General features: G+C 41.0%; 1 protein-coding gene across 2 annotated transcripts in view; it reads left to right on the forward strand.

The window, feature by feature from the left end:
* The window catches only part of VAC14 (VAC14 component of PIKFYVE complex), a 3,391,123-nt gene that overhangs the window by 2,605,474 nt on the left and 764,448 nt on the right, over nt 1–21,201 (forward strand). The window lies entirely within an intron of this gene.

The raw sequence follows: 21,201 nt of genomic DNA on the forward strand, positions 1-21,201 counted from the left end.
AGGGCAGAAACTAGAACAGTAAAGTACATTTATGCATGCAAATTCTGGCCATTAACTCTGGCCTTAAAACAATAGGCAGGATGCCTCACTCTAGACTTAATGACTCCGAGTTTTAACATCAAAGTGTCACAACCTGCTTTACTTGGTCAATAGAGTGCACTGTTGTTATATTTTTCCCATTTCCACATGTAACACTATTTTTACCATTTAAGACAACAAGCCTGTGGTGTACATTAATATTTACAGATGGCAGAATTATCTCCAAAATTCTATTTGGCTAGGCTGGCAGCCTTTCACCTGTCTTCACCCAATCTTTACATACCCCCCCCCCCCCCGGAGAACCCAAGCTAGATTTTCATGTGAACATTGAGAAGTGCTGCTTGAGGGAGTTAGATCTATCTGAGTATACCTTACCCTGTTCCCTGTCTTGAGAGCCCATCTGCAATGGCATTGCTAATCCCACTGTGGTGCTGCACGGACATATCATATGCTTGTAACTCTAGGCTCCATCTTAGCAACTTGGCATTTTACTGGCTGGCTCTTTTTAACCATGTTAGGGGGTTGTGGTCTGTCATAACAGTGAATTTTCTTCCATACAGATAAGGCTGAAGTTTCTGCAGTGCCCACACTATGACTAGACATTCATTTTCTACAGTATTCCTCCCTGGGTTGGAGCCTACAACTGAGATAAACCACTGGGTGCTCTTCTCCCTCTGAAGAAATCTGGCTAAGTACAACCCCCACCCCTTGGTTCGAAGCATCCACCTGCACAACAAATTATTTTCTGTAATCTGGACTGGCTAACACAGGTGGTCCTCCCAAAGTTTTTTTTAAGCTTCTGGAATGCCTGCTCACATGCTGGGGTCCACACTATCTTATCTGGCCTGTTCTTCCTTGTCAGGTCTGTGAGGGGAGCAGCTATGGTACTATAACTTGGGACGAACTTTCTGTAGTACTCTGCTGTCCCTAAAAATGCCCTCACATGCTTTTTAGTAACAGGTGCAGGCCATGCCTGAATGGCTTCCACTTTGGCAGATTCTGGCCTTATCTTACCACTCCCCACTCTGTGTCCTAGGTAGGAGACCTCTACCATACCCATCTGACATTTGCTCGGCTTAATGGTCAACCCTGCACTCTGTAGTCTGTCCAGCACCTACAGGACATGCTGAATGTGCTCTGGCCAGGAATGGCTGTAGATGGCTGTAGATGGCAATATCATCTAGGTAAGCAAGGGCACACCCTCCTGCTCCTGCCAGAATATGATCTACCAGCTTCTGGAACGTTGCTAGGGCATTCTTCATCCCAAAGGGCATCTTTGTGAACTCATACAAGCCAAAAGGTGTCACAAAGGCTGACTTCTCTCTAGCACTGGGAGTCGAGGGCACCTGCCAGTAACCCTTGGTAAGATCAATGGTTGTAAGATACTTAGCCCCACCCAGCTGCTCTGTGGCCTCATCTGTCCTAGGCATGGGGTAAGCATCTGACTCTGTGTGACTATTTAATTTCCTATAGTCCACACAGAGTCTGGTGCTGCCATCCTTCTTTGGCACCAGCAGCACTGGGGAGGTCCATGGACTGTTGGACTCTTGAATCACCCCTAGTTCCAACATCTCCTGTACCTGCTCCCTCAGATTCTGTATGACTCTCTCAGACACTCCATAAGGGGCCTGCCTAATAGGCCTTTGGGGTCCTGTATCCACCTGCTGCTGCCCCAGGTGGGTGCACCCTGGTTTCCCAGTGAATATGTCCCCAAATTCCTGCAACACTGCTCGGATTTCTTGAACCTGGGTATGAGATAGTTGCTGGGACATTGCTACCCCTTCAGACTCCTCCTGCAATCCACTGCAAATGCTCAGCACAAGGGCCTCCCTATTATGGTAAGGTTTCATCATGTTAACATGATACAATTTGTGCCCCTGCCTTCTGCCTAGCAGTTCCACCATGTAGTTAACATCACTCTTACCACCTTGTAGGGTCCCTCCCAAGCTGCTTGCAGCTTGTTGTGTCTGACAGAAATGAGAACCATTACCTGCTGCCCCACAGCATACTCTCTAGCTCGAGCATTCCTGTCATACCACACCTTTCTCTGTTGTTGGGCTTCTGCCAGGTTCTCCTGGGCCAAGCCCATGAGTTCCCTAAGCCTTGTCCTGAGGTTTAGGACGTATGCCACAACAGACTCCTTGTGAGACTCGCACTCACCTTCCCACTCATCTCAAATTAAATCTAGAGGTCTCCACACCTTATGCCCATACAGCAACTCAAAGGGTGAAAACCTGTGGATTCCTGGGGAGCCTCTCTGTAAGCAAACAACAGATGGGGCAAATATTTGTCCCACTCCCTCTTAAACTGATCTGCAAATGCTAATAGCATGGACTTGATTGTAGAGTTTAACCTCTCAACAAGACCATTAGTCTGGGGATGGTAGGGGGTGGTCTTCATGTGCTTCACCCCACAGGGCTTCCATAGACAAGCCAGCAGATCTGACATGAAATTGGCAACTCTGTCAGTCAGTATTTCTTTTGGGAAATGTACACTGCTCAAAATCTCTTAACGCATTTGCCACCTTTTCTGCCTCAATGGAGGACAAAGCCAGTACCTCAGGGTATCGTGTAGCATAATCCACTACCACTAGGATATACTTTTTCCCTGTGGAACTTGGGGTACTCAGAAGACCCACAATATCCATAGCTGCCCTCAGAAATGGCTTCTCAATCACAGGCAAAGGCATCAAAGGAGCTCTCACCTTGTCCCCTGCCTTGCCTACCTTTTGGCACTGTTCACAGGTCCTGCAGTACCCTGTTACATCTCTGGAAATTCCAGGCCAATAGAAGTTCTGCATAATATGCCTCTTTGTACATTTTATGCCCATATGACCTGCAAAGGGAATGTCATTTGGCTATGGCTAGAAGCACCAGATGGTTGGCTCTAGGCACTACCAACTGCTGTACTCTCTTACCTTCTAGCCCTCCCTCAGGGGTACACTCTCTGTATAGTAACCCTTTGTCTCAGTATACAGATTCCCCCTTTCCTTGAGAATCAGGTGCCTCCCTAGCTACCTGCTTCAGGCCTTGCAATGTAGGGTCTGAGAGCTGAGACTGTTTCAATTCTCTCTGTGTAACCTTTCCCAGCTCCCCTTCCACAGGAAGACTGGCATCCTCGGACAGTGGTGCCTCACTGTCAGCCTGGGTACTACTACTCACCTCTACCTTTGCAGTCACTCTTTCCAAGGGACCAACAGTACCGCCAAGCAGCTATGGCTCACCTTCATTCTCACTGCTACAGTGTAGCTCCCTCCCTGAAGTAACCACCTCACCAGTCCTGGTTGCAAGTATGCAGTCTGTCTGAGTCTCCCCAGGCTACCAGACTTACCTGCTTGTCTCCAAGCCTGACTGCATGTAACTTCACAAGCACAGGGTACTGCACTATCAAAATCATTCCTTATCAGGACATCTGCAGGTATATCCTCAAAGACACCTACATCCTGGCTTCCTTTTCCACCCTCCCAGTCAGGGTGAACCCTAGCCAAAGGTATTTGGAATGGGATCCCTCCTAAAGCCCTGACTGGAGTAGACTGCCCAGGCAAGTAGTGCTCCTCTGTAACCATTGCAGGCTTTACAATGGTTATATCAGAGGCTGTGTCTTGCTTGGCAGTGACCTCTTTGCCATTCACTACAATAGGATATAACCTCTGGTGGCAGTTTGGTACCCTTGTTGCCCCAAGACAACCTACTATTGGCATTTTGTCTTTCCCACTTACTGGCTCCCTCCCATTTTGTTCCCCTCCTTGCCTCCATGGACAACTGCATGCCACATGGCCCCACTGGTAACATTCAAAACATTTAACCCTAGCTCCTGGATGTGTACCTGGGCTAGTGGCTTCCCCTGCAACTGGCAGATTCTGTTGGGGCAGTCTTTGCTGTCCACCATGGGTTCCTTTAGACCCATGAGCAGTACTGGGGATCCCTTTCCTGTGCAGGGCTGCCCTGCTTGCCAGGTATAGGTCTCCCTTCTTCCCCAACTCATCTGAAGTAGCACATTGTCTATTGGCTAACCAAATCCTCATGTCCTCAGGCAAAGTGCTAAGGGCTTGTTCCCTCATGAAAAGGTCTGCCAGCCCTTCAAAAGTGGTGACCTGGCATCCACTCACCCACCTATGGAAATAAGTGCTCAGTTCATGTTTCAGGTGTTAGCTTAAACAATTCCAACAAGTGATTTGTAACAGCAGTATAATCAAAACATGCCACGTCAGACATATTTGACAAACCAGTTACAGCTTTACCATGGAGTAATGGGGTCAGGAACTGTACCCAGAGCCTTTGGTCAGCACTTTACTGTTTGCATACCCTCTCCAACATATGAATGAAACTATCAAAATTATCCCCCTCTTTAAACTGCGGAAGAAATTTACTGATATTTTGTGCTTCTGGCTTCCAGTTACTCCCTTCCCCATTACCTCCATGACTCTGGCAAAGAGTCAGCATTTCACTCTCATGCCTCCTCTGCCCCTCATTTTCCTTTGCTTCTCTTTCCAAACGCCTGGCCCCCAACTCAAGTCTCTTTAGCTCCAAATGGATTTTTAAGTTAAGAAAGGTTGAGCTGTCCATTTTCTGAGGGTATTATATCTCCACTGCCAGTCTGCTTGTCCTCCTGGTTGCTGTTGTCTGATGCAGCTGTAACCAAGGATGCAATCAGGTCTGCCTTAGTCAGGCTTCCATGCACCAGTCACCTAGCCTGGCACATCTCTGCCAGCTGGCTCCTTGTCAGCTTTCCATACTCCTCTGCTGACATGCTGCCTGCTTACCCTGACTAACTAAGCTAACAAAAGAAATAAAACTCTTGTGATCTGAACTCTGTGAGTATTCTCTGCATGGCTGATTTAGAGTACAAAACACTTTCAGAGCTCACTGTAAACAAGCTACAGAAATTCCTTCTACCCACACCACTACAAGCTAATTAGTATTTGCCAACCAATTAATATGTGGTGTTTGTATCCCACCACTGCCAAACAATTAATATGTGACGCCTGTACCCTGGCCCAGCAGTCAAGGAGCCTCAATTCTCACCACTAACACCAGTGATGGTCGTCTCATATAGGAGGAAAGGATAACAGATACACACAGTAAAGTGCAATTTCCCTTAAGAGCACACAGAGATCACAGTCAGTCCAGGGCTGGTTGCTCCCTTGCTCTCCAGGTCTCCAGTAAGACTCCCCACTGGCGCAGCTGTAGGGTCCAGATCTCAGCCCAGTGAGCAAGCTAAAACCACCAGCACCCTCTCTGTCTAACCAGTGCTTCGTGTCCCTGCCCAAGTAGCTGACACACACACAAACACACACTTTGAGAAGAGTTTATACAACAACAGAGACACTCCTCGGGAAGGCTAGCACAGGTTCTCGAGCTGTGCCCCTTTTTCCCAGACTATACGGTAGTACCAGCTGCCACCACCCACTAATATTTATCAGCTACTCAAAGGCCCTTAAAAGGGTGTCCAATTATTACTGTGCAATATTATTATCCAATTGGTAGTATAGCCCAGGGCTAAAGCTATTAGAGTGGCTTTGTACAATTTTACCAAAGGCATGCAAGCACTCTAAAGAGCTTAAATTATCTCTGCAAAAACAGCCCCAGGTGAAAGGGTTTAAAAATATTTAATAACAAATAGTCAAAACACAAGACAATATTTTTTGCTACACAGTGCTAGTCCAGAGTTCAGAGATCACAGATAAATACTTAAAATAATTCAGTGGTACAGTTCTGACATCACAGAAAAACACTTAGTCTAATCTTTCTAGTTTCTAGCTATTTCTAAGAGAAAACACAAGTCTAAGATAAACTTGCATATAGATCAAGACAGTGCTGATGAGTTGGATGGTCAAGACAAAAATGCTTAATGCTCTCTGTTTTTAAAATCACATTCCTGGTTCACATTACATCATTCTTCACACTTCCCTGGGTTCCCAGGCTAACAGAAACTACATTTACATTCATCACCTCTGGGCAGAAACCAGCTCAATAAAGGACATTTATGCATGCAAATTCTGGCCATTAACTCCGGCCATAAAACAGTAGGCAGGATGCCTCACTCTAGACTTACTGACTCCGAGTTTTAACATCAAAGTGTCACAACCTGCTTTACTTGGTCAGTAGACTGCACTGTTGTTACATTTTTTTCCCATTTCCACATGTAACACTATTTTTACCATTTAAGACAACAAGCCTGTGGTTTACATTAATATTTATAGATGACAGAATTATCTCCAAAATGTTATCTGGCTAGGCTGGCAGGCTTCACCTATCTTCACATCTCCTTTGGAGATATTCTAGAGATCCTGAAGCAAAAAGATGGTTGGTCATCCCAAACCCCTTCTCCTGAAGAATCAGTGTTCTTGGAGGCTTGTTCTGGCCTGTCTATGTCTTTGTAACCCCGCAGGCAGATGAGCTTATTGATCTGGTTTCCCTGCTTAGCATGTAAGGATATGGATGCTGTCGAGCCCGTCCCCAAGTGGCCTGACAAGTTTTTGGCTCCACCTACAGACTGACCCACTGGAGCAAAGAAGTCCCAGTTATGGTGGTGGGTGGTGGTCGTGGCAGCCACTAAGAAAGAACTAGCAGAACAGAGCTGTTTTGTCTATCTGCCTAACAGGGAATCCAGCGCATTGAACAGATTTAGAAAGCAGGTGTTCGCCTCAACTACTCTCGCTCTGAGGTTGCTTAATTATCTGGCACATTTTACTAGGCTTCACAGAGATTTGACTAAAGAACTATCAAATACTCTATCAGAGTCCTTGTCTGCTGAGAATTTCAAAAGGACTTCCTCTCAACTGGCCAGTCATTTTTCTATTTCAAACACAATGAGGTTAATCTCTCACACAGCTGAAGGGACCTCACGAGTTGCCAGTTCAGGCATCGCCATAATGAGAACAAGCCTGGATGCAGCTATGTGACTTTGCATAACCCTTTAAGACATCCTTTGTTAATGTCTCATTTGATGGCACTTCCTTGTTTGGTCCTTCATAGTTCATAGATTAGTACTAAGCTAACTGCCTTTGCGAGCCATTTTAAGCCTAGCCAATTATCCCTTGTGAGACTCAAACCCTGCACCTTGTGCTTGTAAGGCAAACACCTTAACCATTAGGCCACCATCCCAACCCCTAAACATCCTCTGGAAGGCTCACCCCCAGGACCCTGCACACCATCGACAAAGTGATTTACCACAAAGCCATGTCAGAGTTACCACTAAGCCATGTCAGGAAAAGATGTGCTTACCTGCAGCAAAGAAGAAAGAAAGACCCTGTCTACTGTGGGGATCAGGTTTTCTATGCCTGAATGGACCTTCTCTGAGAACCATAGAGGTGGTAAGAAAATGTGTTTCTGTAAATCTCAGGGATCTTTTCAGGACTCGAGTAGGTACAACTCCTCCAGAGGCAAAGGGTAAAATTTTAATGGTAGACATTGCCCTAAAGGCAGAGGAGGCCTGCAGATCCAGGGCTTTAGAGGTTCTTTTTCAGACAGGCCCTATTAGCGCTCCTGAAGTGCTGCCTGACTGCCCGACTCAGGAGGCAGTTTTGAGTCCGTTCTCTTTGCACCTAGACAAATGTCACAAGAGATTAATGAGTGCTAAAAATAATATCCAGAGGTTATTACATGCCATTTTCCATTCTTCCTGATATTCCACCCAGTCAGAGGAAGGCTGCAGCACAAGAAATACAAAGCTACTGGAAAAAAAGTGTCATCCAGAAGATCCCACCTGACCAGGTAGGTTTCAGAACTAATTCACGCTTCTTTGTAGTGTTAAAGAGAACCAGGGACCTCAGACCTATTTTGGATCTAAGCGAATTGAACCAGTATGAAAGAAAGCGAAGGTTAGAATGGATGTGGTTCAGTCCATCCTGCCTTTTCTCCACAAGGATAACTGGATGTGCTTTGCAGATCTTTAGTGCACATACTTTCATAGCAAAATCGACAGATGATCCAGAAGACACCTCCACTTTTGACTGGGATCTGGTCTTTACCAATTCAGGGCTCTGCTCTTTGGACTCACCACAGCCCCCAGGGTGTTTACCAAATGCATGGCAGTAGTCGTAGTTCACTTGAGACCAAAGAGATTCCAGGTGTTTCCATATCTAGATCACTATCTCTTAACTGCCCCATCCAAGCATCAACTTCAACATGTCAGGGACTATTTGCTCCAGATTTGCGACACTTGGGCATTACAATAAATCTTACCAAATCAAAATCATGGATGCTTTTCATCTGGGCTGGGGGGCATTTCTTGAGAAGAACTGTCCAAGGCATGTGGTACCCCCAAGAGACAAAATTGCATATCAGTGTCCTAGAAATGAGACAACTCCTTTTAGCATTGCAGACATTTCAAACTCTTTCCCTGGGGGCTATTGCAATTCAGACCAACAACATATCTGTAGTCTGGTATATTAACAAGCAAGGGGGAATCTGATCTTACCCTCTTTGCAGAGAGGCCATGAGGGTTTGGGAATGGGCAATCTCATCAGACTGTTTTTTTTAATTGTGATGCACGTCTGGGGGAAAACCAGAGTGGTTGCAGACAAACTAAACAGATCCAGTCTGATGTCTCACAAGTGGTCTTTCAATCAATCAGTAGTGAATATGATCTTCAGGCATTGGGGCCAACCTTGCTGCGACCTATTTTCCACTCCTCTCAGCAACCAGTGCAGCAAGTACTTCGCTGTGATCCCTCCACAGGGTAGTCACCAAGTCTCTTCTTCCCTCTTGGCCCTTGGGTCTCCTTTATGCTTATCCTCCTCTTCTACTAATACCAAGAGTTTTGCAGAAAGCAAGCAGACTGCAGAGCTCAGTAATCCTCATTGCCTTTTTCTGGCCTCGGCAAGTATGGTTCCCCTTTTCATAGTCTCATCTTTGTTATCTTCCATGGATACTGGAGCCTACTCAGGATCTCCTCTCTCACCCGTTGGGGATTTAACAGCCCAGCATTCAGGTCCTCAAGCTGATTGCTTGGTTTATCCACTTACAGTAATAGTTACACAGTCCAGGCTGTCTTCCCCCAGTTTATGACATTTTGGCTTCTCACAAAGATTTTACCAAAAAAGTTTATATACGTAAATGGAAAACATTCTCCATCTGGACATCAGAAAAGTTGATTGATCCTTTTTCCACACCAATTTCAGCTATTCTTCATTTTTTGACAAATCTTTTCAAAGATGGGGCTAGTTACTCTACAATTAAACTTCATTTGGCAGCAACTTTAAATTTCCATACAGGGAATAAATCTTTTTCCTTGGTTTCTTCTACATTCTGGAAAGCTTTTATGAAAGGCATTTTTCTTCTGAGGCTTCTTTTCAAAGATCCCTGACTGCCCTGGGATCTTACTGCAGTACTTGAAGTTTTAACACAAAAACCCTTTGAACTGTTAGACAAATCTGATATAAAATTTCTGTCATGGAAGACAGTTTTCTGGGTGGCTATAACTTCATCAAAAAGAATTTCTAAACTCCAGATTCTTTCATCAAACAGTCCTTACATTGTTTTTCACAAAGATAGGGTTTCTTTGTGGACTTACCCTTCTTTTTTTACCTAAGATAACATCAGCCAATCCATTCACTTTCCAGTTATTTTCCAAATGTTGCCAATAAAGTAGAGTACATCCTACACCTCCTTGATGTACACAGAGAACTGCGTTTTTACCTTCACAGGGCAAAACAGTGTAGAAAGTCAGACCAGCTTTTTGTATATTTCTCTGCAAATTGCCTAGGCCAGTCAGTTTCTAAAGTTACCCTTGCTAAATGGATTACATAGTGTATCTTATGGATTTGCTCTCCGAAGGGTATGACATTGCCAAAACTTCCCAGAGCTCACTCAAGTAGATCCATGGTTTCTTCATCTGCCTTTTACTCATGAACATCTATTGATGACATTTGTGCAGCAGCAACATTGTCCAAAACTCATACCTTTGTTTCACATTACAAATTGGACATCATATCTAGAAACAGAACCTCTTTTGATTCAGCAGTACTCTAGAATATCCTTTCATGAGGGCCACACAAGATCTACATAGCTGGGGAATCCATTCTATAAGTGAGGAAGAATGAAAAGGACAACATCAGATTTATATGTTATGTAATCACCATAACTAGGCATTTGTGTTGTCCATTTTCATTTTTTCTCAACTCCTCTCCCATCCATCCCCCATCCGTTTTCTTCTGGAAAGACTTATTGGACTGTGTTTGGAACCTACAGTTCCAGGTTTGAACCCTGTCTTTTCTATCTGGCTATATCTGTTTTGCATCTATTATTGGGAAATAGAGGCGCATACTCAATCTGAGGCAATAGGGATAATGCAGGGTATTATGGGTAGAGAGGGAGGAGCTCAAGAGTTAGATCCGAAGTCTGAAGTATGCGGCTTAGTCGGATCTGATGATCAGATCTGTAGCCCATAAGTGAGGAAGAATTAAAGAGGACAACACAGATGTCTAGTTATGGTGAGTAAATAACGTATAATTTTCCAGGCGCATACAATTTACCTGCTCACATACAATTAAATCTAATGAAAACATTATTAATAAAGCTTACATGTAAAGTCTTTAAACTTTGCTGATTGCAAAGAAAGAAAGAAATTATGTATTGGTACACCAGAAACTTGCCTGACAGAAAACCAATCTCAATGAGCCCAGAGGCAATTTCTAATGCAGCAACACACAAAAGGCCTGGAAACCTGAGTATATGGCACTGAACTATTAAGGTACCAAATAACTTTCACATGACACAGTTCAGCAGAGAACAACAGTCTCATTTATTACAAAAAAAGGCACGTATGTGGGAGACTAGGAAATCATGGTCTTGTCTCCCCGAATGTAGAATCATGCATTCTTTATACCATTTCTGATTGAAAGCAACATTATTGTAAACATCTTAGAACAACCATTGGCCAATTAAACATTAACACTGCAGCATCTCCTGATTCTGTGTTTATGACTTTTCATATTAGACATACGTTCGAAATTCCATAAAAGAATGTTCTACTCTTTTGCCACGCTTGCGTGTTTGGTGAGAAGTAAATCAGATATGTGCTGAAAAACATTCAGGAATCTGTCTTGTAATGAAAACATATTAGAAATGCAATACATACTTAATATTTTTACTTCTCTGTATACCTCACCCTTCACAAGGTCAAGCAAAAAAAAAATGAAAATATTTGTTCCTTCTGCTGGCACAGCTACCAGGTGGCCAGATGCATGGGACACACCCCCACATGTCACAGCCATTCAGGTCCTGTTTCTGTCCCCTGCCCAAGACCCTACTTACTCATTTAAAAAATAATTTCTTCTTTCAAACTATAGAAAATTGCTTGTTGCTATAGTTTATGCAGTACCTTCACAGACCCCATATGACATGCTCAAGTTTTAGTTTAATAAAAAGTTTTTTGCTTTTGAGCTGTAGCAAACAGTTGCTTCAGTGTAGACCATACACAGAGCTGTACAGCTGGCAGGTTTCACATCAGATGCAATACTGGCTTTTAAACGCCAATATTGCATTAAAGAGAGATCCAGATCAGCTGATTATACCCCCCAACACTTTTCTCCTGGAGCAGTTGCCCATCTCACCCCCACCCTAGCTGCGCTACTGATAAGAGTATTTTTCCTTTTCTGTACACCTCACCCTTCACAAGAGCACAAAAACAAAACAAAAAAAGTCCATTCCTTCTACTGGCACATGTACCACGTAGCCAGATACATAACACCCCTCCCCCACCTACCCAGTCATTCAGACAAAGAGAAAGGGATAAAGGAATGCTAAGTGAAAGACCAGCAGCACTGACAAAGTTTTAATTGAGTCAAGGACAGAAGCGGCCGTTAAAAATGAGATAATCAGTAGGGTATATCAAAACTACATAATAATTAATAAGAATCAATCATAAAAGGTTAGAAAAGATTGTGAAAATGAGTTCCAAGAATACTGCACAATGAGTAACAGGTTGTTTCTACCTCTCCCAGTGTGAAAACAGAAACTCAGCAGAGAAAGCCAGTAGACTTGCATTTATGGGTGAATTTTAGTAACTGGCTAGTAAGTACACTGCCTAGTTGCCAAGAATAAAGAAATCTAGAAGACAAAATCAGCTAAAAAAAGTGAGGTAGAAGCAGTGACTAGAGAGAGTTCTGCAGCAGTTCAGCAAAAAATGTAATGCAACCTTCAAACATGACTTCCAGTAACCTACAGGATGATATGACACAACTACATACAGACCTGGTTAAAATAAACAAAAGATTGATAGAGTATATTAACACAAACAACAAAAGGCTGGAACAAATCGAAGAAGCTTTAAACAGATATTCAGATGGGATGATAAAGCTGCAAAAATCAGAGGTTGAATGAAGAAAAGGCTGGCTTAATTTGAGACTGCTCAGGAAGGGATGTTTCAAAAAAATACAATTAGAGGACAGAGCATGTAGGGAAAACTTGAGATTTTCAGCTGTATCAGAGAAGCTGGAAGGAACAGACTGCATTAAATTTATGAAAGCACAAGTAAGCAACTGGACTGGTATTCTACAGCAGGACTTATTAGTTGAATGGGCACATGGTGTGTATGCTCCAAATCTTGTTATAAGAAAGCAGCCTAGACCTTTAATAGTAAGGGTGCAATCCTACCAGCAGAAAGAGTTAATTTTGTCAAAACTGTGGCAGAAGGACAAAATACTAAAAGTAAGTGACAGGAGAGTGTTTGTGGAGAATGATTACTCATTGTACACCAGGAAAAAGAGAAGTAAATTCATCCCTCTATTCATAGAATTTAAAGACATAGGTGAGATTCAAACTGCTGTATCCAGCTGTCTTCAAGGTATTCTTCCCTGGAGGGACAAAATCATTTTTTGATGAAGTGCATGCTAAGGAGGAAATGCAAAAGTTTGTCCAATAAAAACTGAGCTATAAAACAGAAGGAGATTTCTCTGGTAATAAAGACCACAGAGAGACACCACCTGCAAAACCTTTTCCAGTATTTCAACACAAAATGTTGGAGAGAAGGAAGGGAGCATGAGACTTGACTAGAAGAATCGAGAGTACATTGGAAATGAAGCAGGGACAGGATTTGGGTGATGGAGAAGAACAGTAATAAAATCAGTAACTGAATGTGGGATTACAGTGCAATAATTATATTTGTGAAATACGACACCAGAAGAAAATCTGGAAATATTGGACTTCTTCAAAACGTGTTTGCTGAGTGAGGGACTCTAAAGTATGTGCCTTACGTTGTGTCACTAATGTTTGGAAAAAATGTTTTGGGGAGGGAAAGAGAGGGAAGAATGCTAACTGTATGTAAAGAAAACACTTTCTTTTCTTAATAGTTTTGTATCTGTGTTGCATAGTTTTCTTTGCATGCTATTTTGGAGTGTAATGGGGATTGTAAACAGGTGTTGTTTTTATTTTTCTCCCCTCTTCTCTCTTTCTTCTTGTGCAGTTTTGAGAAACATAGGCAATGTAATGATAAAAAAAGGAAAAAGAGAACCTGGTTAAGGGGGCATGACAGAGTTCAAATTAATGTGCTTTTTTAATTCTTGCATGGGGAAATGACTGATTAAGGACCTTTGTTTTAAGACAGAGAGCAAGTAAATGAAAAAGAATATTGAATGTTTTAAGTTTTTTTTCCTAGCACTTGCAAATATGTATACTAAGTAGCATTTAGTCTTCATGCCTCCATAGAGACAATTTGATAAAGAGAAACTGGAGACAGTCTAGTGGAAGGGGATTGGCTGAGGGAAAAGAAGAAAAAAGAACAGAGAAATTGACTAGGACATAATGTTTCCTGAAAACAATCAGGCTATTCCCAGGTGTTGACAGCTTTAAAGATAGTACAAAACCAGTTAGACTTGAAGTATAGTTCTCTGTTTTTTTAATGCAGTGGGGATACTGATATAAACAGGTGCTTTTTTTTTCCTTGTTCACCCTTCGTTTCTCTTTTTCTTTGTTCAGTTTTGAGAAATGTAGGCACTGCAATGAAAAAAAATGAGGAGAGGAGCTTGGGGCTGAGTGGAAGGGTCTGGTTAAGAGAGTATGACCAAAAAAATGTGTGCTTTTTCTCATGCTTTCATAGGGAAATGACTGGGTAAAACCCTAGGCATTATCCAATAACAAGTTTGTTACAAAGCATGTAAGTGAAAAAGAATATTGAATATTGTAAGGCATGCCCTTAGCAGTTTGTGTCTGGTTTGCATGTCACTAGAAGACAATTTGATAAAGAGAAATAGCGTAGAGAAAGTGTTTACTGAAAGCATTCAAGTGTATTTTCAGCTGGGAGAGATATGAAGATATACAAAATCAAATAGCACTTGCTAATAGCACAGGCTGTATCATGCGTCTTAGCATGACTTAACATTTCTTTTTGGTTAACGTTAGCCTGTCTGTGTAGCTGTCAACTTAGAACTTATGTTCTTATTAGGAAGCAAAAACTTCAGTATTTGAAGATGTACATAGTTTTGTGTGTTATTGTTAAGTTCATAGGTTTTAGGATGGTTTTCTGGGTGTTGTTCTGTTGGAGGGCTTTCAAAAAAACAAAAGGTTATGTAAAATGTGATATAGGAGCAAATGGATATGAGATGACACAGCTGTATAAAAGACCAACCTGCCGAACAGTATATACATGTAACATAAAAGTTGGAAATAGACATTTAACAAAACAGCAGTTATATATAAAAGGTGGTAATAATAACTATATAAGAAAATGATGCTTTCTGTATTGTCTTTCAATCTGAATGGTCTTACAGATAAATATAAAAAACAAAGAATAGTGAACGATATTAAAAATGTAGAATGCAAGTAGCTGTGCTACAGGAGACATCTGGAAAGAACTGAACATATGAATTTTATAAAGAAATGTTTTTCAGGGTGATTATTCAGTGGGATATATGGTGCAAAGCAAAAGAGGAATACTTATGTTAACTCATTCCCGCCAGTAAAACTCTCTTGACTGTGTACCTTTAACTCCTATTGGGTGTGGCCTGAGCCTTTAAAAATAAAGTTGTGACCTTACAATTCTAACAAATACAGAGGTCAGATATCAATGCAATTGTGTTTGCCATCATGTATCCTTCAAGAGAAAATATTCTGATACCTTGTGTGTAGCATGGTTTTGGAATTATTAATGCAAGTATGAACAAGTAATATGTAATGCCTAGAGGAGCAGTAGGAGGTAACAGCAGATACACCTGGAGGCATCACTCAAGATGTAATGAGTTTGCAAAAAGAGCTCCAATAGTGATAGAAGAGGGGGAAAAAAAGATAATAATGGAAGATACACAGTACGAAGGGGCTACTGGCTAGGGAGGAGGATTACACTGGCATGCATTTGCATCCCCCCTAAAACTGCTATAATGGAGCTTAAGAAAACTCTGGGAGAAATAATCAGCTTTCAGTAAGGAATATTACTCATAGGTGGAGACTGGAATTTGGTTTGCATCAGTGAATATGCGTCTAAGGGGCGTAAAAGTGAAAATATAACAAGGGAAGGTAGATTTTGAAGAAATTTATGAAAATGGCATGAAAGATGTGAATTCAGTACTAGGAGATCGGAGTAAATTTGCATATTACTCACCGAGATACAAAAACTGGGCTAGGCTAGATAGATTTTTATATCTCACAGGAACATGTGCATTTAGTTGATCATGCACCAATAATTACTAAAATAAAAATGCAAGGTAATGAAATGAAAATGAAACACTGACACTTTCCCACCTGTCAGTTGAAAAGAGGAATTTAAGGAATGGGTTATGGAATTAATTCAGGAGCTAAGACTGGGATAAAATTAAAGTGGAATTTAAAGCTAGGTCAGAAATAAAAGAAGGGGAGATATGGTTAAACAGTAACAAGAATTATTGGAATCTGGAATTATAGCTAAACTCACTAAACTAGGTATAAATCCCTACGTCACAAGATGGGTTGCCAACTGGCTCACTGACAGAACCCACACTAGTGTAAAGTGGAGTACCACAGGGTTCCGTCCTGGGACCCCTCCTGTTTGGTATCTACTTCTCTGAAGTACAGGCTAACACAGAAGGCCTCTGGCTAACGAAGTTCACAGTGGCCTCAAGCTCAATGCCAAAAAGTGCAGTGTCATTCCCTTTGGTAAAAACTCTGTACCCGTGAACTACCACATAGGCAGCAATCTACTTAACACCGAATGCGTGATAAGAGACCTTGGGACCCAGGTGGACAGTAGTCTCTCCTTTGATAGTCATATTGCCACAGTAGTCAGGAAGTCCTTCTATGTGGCACACCTCATCATAAAAGGGTTCTCATCCAGGAAAAAAGAGGTCCTTGTTCCCCTCTACTCAACACTCATTAGACCCATTGTAGAGTACAACGCCCCTTTTGGAATGTAACTCACAAGACATCTGCAGCAGCTGGAAAGGCCACAGAAGTACCTCACAAAGAGAATTACTGGCCTCAAACAAATGCCCTACAATGACCATCTCAAAAAACTCCAGCTTTACTCCGTAGGATATTGCTTACTCCGAGGTGATCTCTGCCTAACATATAAAGCAATGTCAAACCCAGATCTGTTGGACATGCTACACCTAAAGAAATCCCAATCCCTCCAAGCTACACACTCTAGTGACCTAAACCTTGTCACCACAATAAACAGGACATGCTGGAGGGATAGATTCCTGTCCCAGAGGCTTCCCATACTCAGGAACAGGCTGCCCATCTATGTCAAGCAAAGTTCTTCATTAGCATTCTTCAAGAAAAATCTTGATGAATGGATGGGAAATAGGAAATACACCCTAGTGATCACTTCTGTGTCTCTGCTCAACAGTGGCACAGGAAAATAACTTTCTTGGGTGGTGTAAGCCAGGGAACCTTGCTGGCTAGGCTTATGCAGGCCCTTGGGCCAATAGCCTAGTACCTACCTATGAATTATTTAGAAGGATTGACAAATGTTAAAGTATTGCAAATTAAGGGAAATCTCTCAGAACAAGAAAAGGAGCAACTGCAGAATGCTAAACAGAAAATAAGGGATCCTTGATAACATGCATGAGTTTAGAAAGATTGCTGTTAAGCAACTGTCTTGATAATAATTCTAGAGCCCAAAAACTTCTAGCCCGACAACTCAGGCAACAGAAAGTGGAAAGGGCAGTCACCAAGCTTAGGGAGCCTATAACAAGGAAGATAAAAAGAGATCCTGTAGAAATATTAGAGATATATTGGAAATTCTATGAAAAATTGTATAAAGCAGAGAAATATGGTAATCAAGAAAAGGTACAAATGGAAATATTTATGGAAGAATTGAATACGCCAACGTTAGAGATAGATGAGGCTCAATTACTAAGGAATGAAATAAAATGGCTATGTATAACCAATCTACAGGAAAGTCACAATGAATAGATAGTATTCCTGTGGAAGTTTGGAAGAAAGGAGGGAAAAAAACTGATAAAGATCTGGAAGGTTTTATTTAACAGTATTTTAAGAGGAGGAGAAGTACCAGCATCTTGGAAGAAAGTGGTGGTAGCAGTAATACATAAAGAGGGTAAAGATCTATTGGATCCATTTTCATACAGGCTCATTTCAATACTAAACCATGATTGTAAAGTGTTTGTCTATAATGACTAAATGAATGGCAAAGTGATACCAAAATTGATAGATATGGATCAGTGTGGTTTTGTGGAGGCAAACATTTGACAATATTAATAGAACACTGGTGATCCAAAGGTTAGCAGAATGTAAGAAAGTACCACTTTTATTGGGGGGTCTTGATGCAAAGAAAGCATTTCACAGAACAGACTGGGAGTTCATGACCAGGGCATTTGAAGCATTTGCTTTCCCTGTTGCAGTTATAAGGTTGATTAGAAGAATATTTGAGGGATTGGAGGCTCTAATTAAAGTGAGTGGGATCCTCTCTGATAATTTCTGCTTGAGTAGAGGATCCAGGCAGGGTTGTCCACTTTCCCCTTTGTTCTTTGCCTTATATTTAGAACCATTGGCAAAGAAATTAAGGGACTCAGAAATTCAAGGATATAATTGGTATGGTAGTCTATATTTGCAGATTATATTATTTTATACATAATCAAACCAGAAAGGGATATTACAGTGTTGTGGAACATTTTAAGACAGTTTCAGATCTTCTTGGATGCAAAATTATTGAAGCTAAAACAAAGGCAATAGCGGTAAATTATGTACCCACACACAACTTGGTCCAACACTATCCATATTTATGGAGATATGATAAAATAAAGTATTTAGAAGTATGGATTAGAAATTTCTCTGTGGTGGCAGCTAAGGATATATGGAAAGATACTAAACAGAAGATAATACAAAAATTGAGAAACTAGAAGTTTTGTTATATGAATATGGATACTAAGATACAAGCCATTAATATGTTTTTAGTCTCTTTAGTCTTATACCCAGGTCAGGTATACTTTTATCAACCAGAGGAGAAATTGTGGATAGCAGTTAAAGAAGAAGAAGTGAAGGATTTTATCTGGGGAGGGAAGACAGCAAGGGTCAAGTGAGATGAGCTGAACAAGGCGAGCTAGGACTACCTAATACGAGGAGGTATTTTAGAGCAACACAGTTAAGGCTGTTATACATAATACAAGCAGAAAACTATAATTCAAAGTGGAAAGGAATGATGCTGACACAGGGAGGAAGCTCAAGAAATAAGGAAAGATTGGGATTTTAGATACAGACTGTTAAGGAGAACAACCAAAGTCATGCAGAGTATTATATTCATAAAATAGGAGGAAGTATTCTAAGAACCAAACCAGCACGAGAATGGAGAATAGAGTTTTTGCTGATAGGGATGGCTGTGGTCAGGGATACAGATAATAGGCAAGAAGAGGCTGGAATTTATTGGAGAATACTGGCAAAGGATCCAAGGTGTTGGGAGCAAATAACTAGAAAGGGAAAGGTAATAGAATGGGAATAGGCCAAGAATTTATTTGAACTGCAGGTTAGTGATTGCCTTCCCTATCAGTGATTGATATCAGAGTATAGGCAAAGAGAAAGAACTCGGGGGCTCCTAAATGAAAGACCAGCACTGGTAGAGTTTTTAATGCAATCTAGAGCAGAAGCTGCCATTAAAAAAGGAATAATTAATAAAGCACATAAAATATTGCATAATTTTAAGAATCAGTCAGAGGAGCTTAGAAAGGATTGTGAAGAGAGAGTGGAAGATTTAGGATCTTTGCCAAGAAGTGTTTACATAGCTATTTTTATACCTCAAGTAGACTCCAAAGAATTTTTCCTCAGGTGGATAGCAAATGTTGAAGGTGTGACGGGCAAGAAAGAGGTAGCTAGGAACTTATTTTTGGGGGGAGTAGTGAGCTGGCAAACTTTAGGGATTCCCTGCAGACCACTCTGTCAGAGATGATAGGTGAGCAGACTGGACTGACTGGGGAAATTATTTTTTTGAGTTATGCTACAGAATCGGAATTGCCTTAACATAGTAAAGCCTTGTTGAGTCTAATTATGGTGGCTGCCAAAAAGACAATTACTAGAAAATGGAAATCAAAGTCTAGATCAACTTTACTAGAAGTAGTAACAGAGATAAAACAACATGAATTGAGATCTTTAGAAAAGGGAAGAAGCAAACTACATAGGAAAAATGTGAATTGTGGGAACAATATATGCAGATCAGGATGAGGTTTAAGAGGCAGGATTTGAATGAGCCGTATAATGCTTAACTGACAATGACTGGATGGTTTATAAGTGATGTTTGCAACTACAGTTGTTTCAATGGTGTTTGTGATGTAAACTGTTTGCAACTAAAGTGGTATCATTTTGTATGTTTTTCATTTATATAAATGTAAGATTGCCTATGTCATATGTGAAAATATAATGAAGATGTTTGGAAAAAAAAAGATTGTGAAAAGAGAATGTAAAGGCAATGTACATGGGAACAATAGGAGGATATTTAGATGGTTCCCAAGTATGCAAAAAAGTAAAAAGGTTTAGAATTTTTGCATGGAATTGTTTCCATAGGCATTTTCTGCATGAACTTGTTTGCATAGGCATTTTTATATTCTAAGTAAATTTTATAACATTTTTCCTCATGTAGTTACCAAATGCTGGAGATGTGATGTGAAAGAGAGAGGTATTTGGGGGGGGGGGGGTGTTTTTTGGGAATGTTAAAATTTGGCAAATTTGAAAAAAATCTATGCAGAGTGCTTTGTTAGAAATGTGGTAACAAATGGTTGTAACTAAGAAAATAATTATTTTGAGCTTGGATACAGGATCTGAGCTACCTAGACAGAGTAAGGCCTGATTAAGTTTAATGCCATTAACTGCCAAAATGGTAATCAAATTCTAAGTCAGCTGTAATTGAAATATTAAATATTGTAAAGGAGATAAAGGAATTGGAGGCGGGATCTTTAGAAAAGGGAAGGAACAAATTACATAGAAATAAATAGAAATTGTGGGAACAATATATGCAGAATAATGTTCAGGACGAGTGAGGTTTAAGGGAAGGCAGGAATAAAGCAAATTATGTAATGTTGGATTGAATGAAAATTGTTAAAAAGAAAACATTTCTGTATGCTAATGAAAATGACAAGGGAATGTCATGATGATTTGTTTTCTTTTATATCAATGTATGTTTACCCATGTAAGAAAAAATATGGTGATAAAAATGCGTTAAAAGGAAAGAAAAAAGAACTGCAGCAGTGTACATATTCCTGTAAGACAGGAAAATTCAGCAGTATCAACTAGAATAAGGACAGGCAAACTTTTTTGATCAAAGTGCCAAAAATCGTGACTTTTAGTCTTGCAAGTTCCCACGAATATTGGGTGATGTCAGTGAGCTTCTCAGTGCTCTCCCTAGTTTTAAACTTAGTAAGATCCTACAACCTGTAAGATGTTCAGGTGCCAGGAAAACAAAATGTGGGGTAGAAATATGAGATGTTTGGATATGCACATATATTTTAAATAAGTTAGCTTTGTAATGGCCTGAGTGTTGTAGCAACAAACAAATGTGCTTGTGCGCCACTCTTCAGTGTAGTGCTGGTAGTTGTCTACCTCTTTAATGCAAAACTAGAAAGGAAACTGAGGAAATCAACAAGGCATTTTAATCACTGAATGCTTTGCTGTGTGTGTGTGTGTGTGTGTGTGTGTGTGTGTGTGTGTGTGTGTGTGTGTGTTTGCTGCTTGATCCTGTTGTCTGCTAAGAACGCATGAATCGTGTAATTTCTCTCTAGGTGTTAACAGTTAATAAGGTACTTTTTGC

Source organism: Protopterus annectens, chromosome 8.part0, assembly GCF_019279795.1.
Source record: "Protopterus annectens isolate FY-2018-M chromosome 8.part0, PAN1.0, whole genome shotgun sequence".
NCBI lineage: Eukaryota > Metazoa > Chordata > Ceratodontiformes > Protopteridae > Protopterus > Protopterus annectens.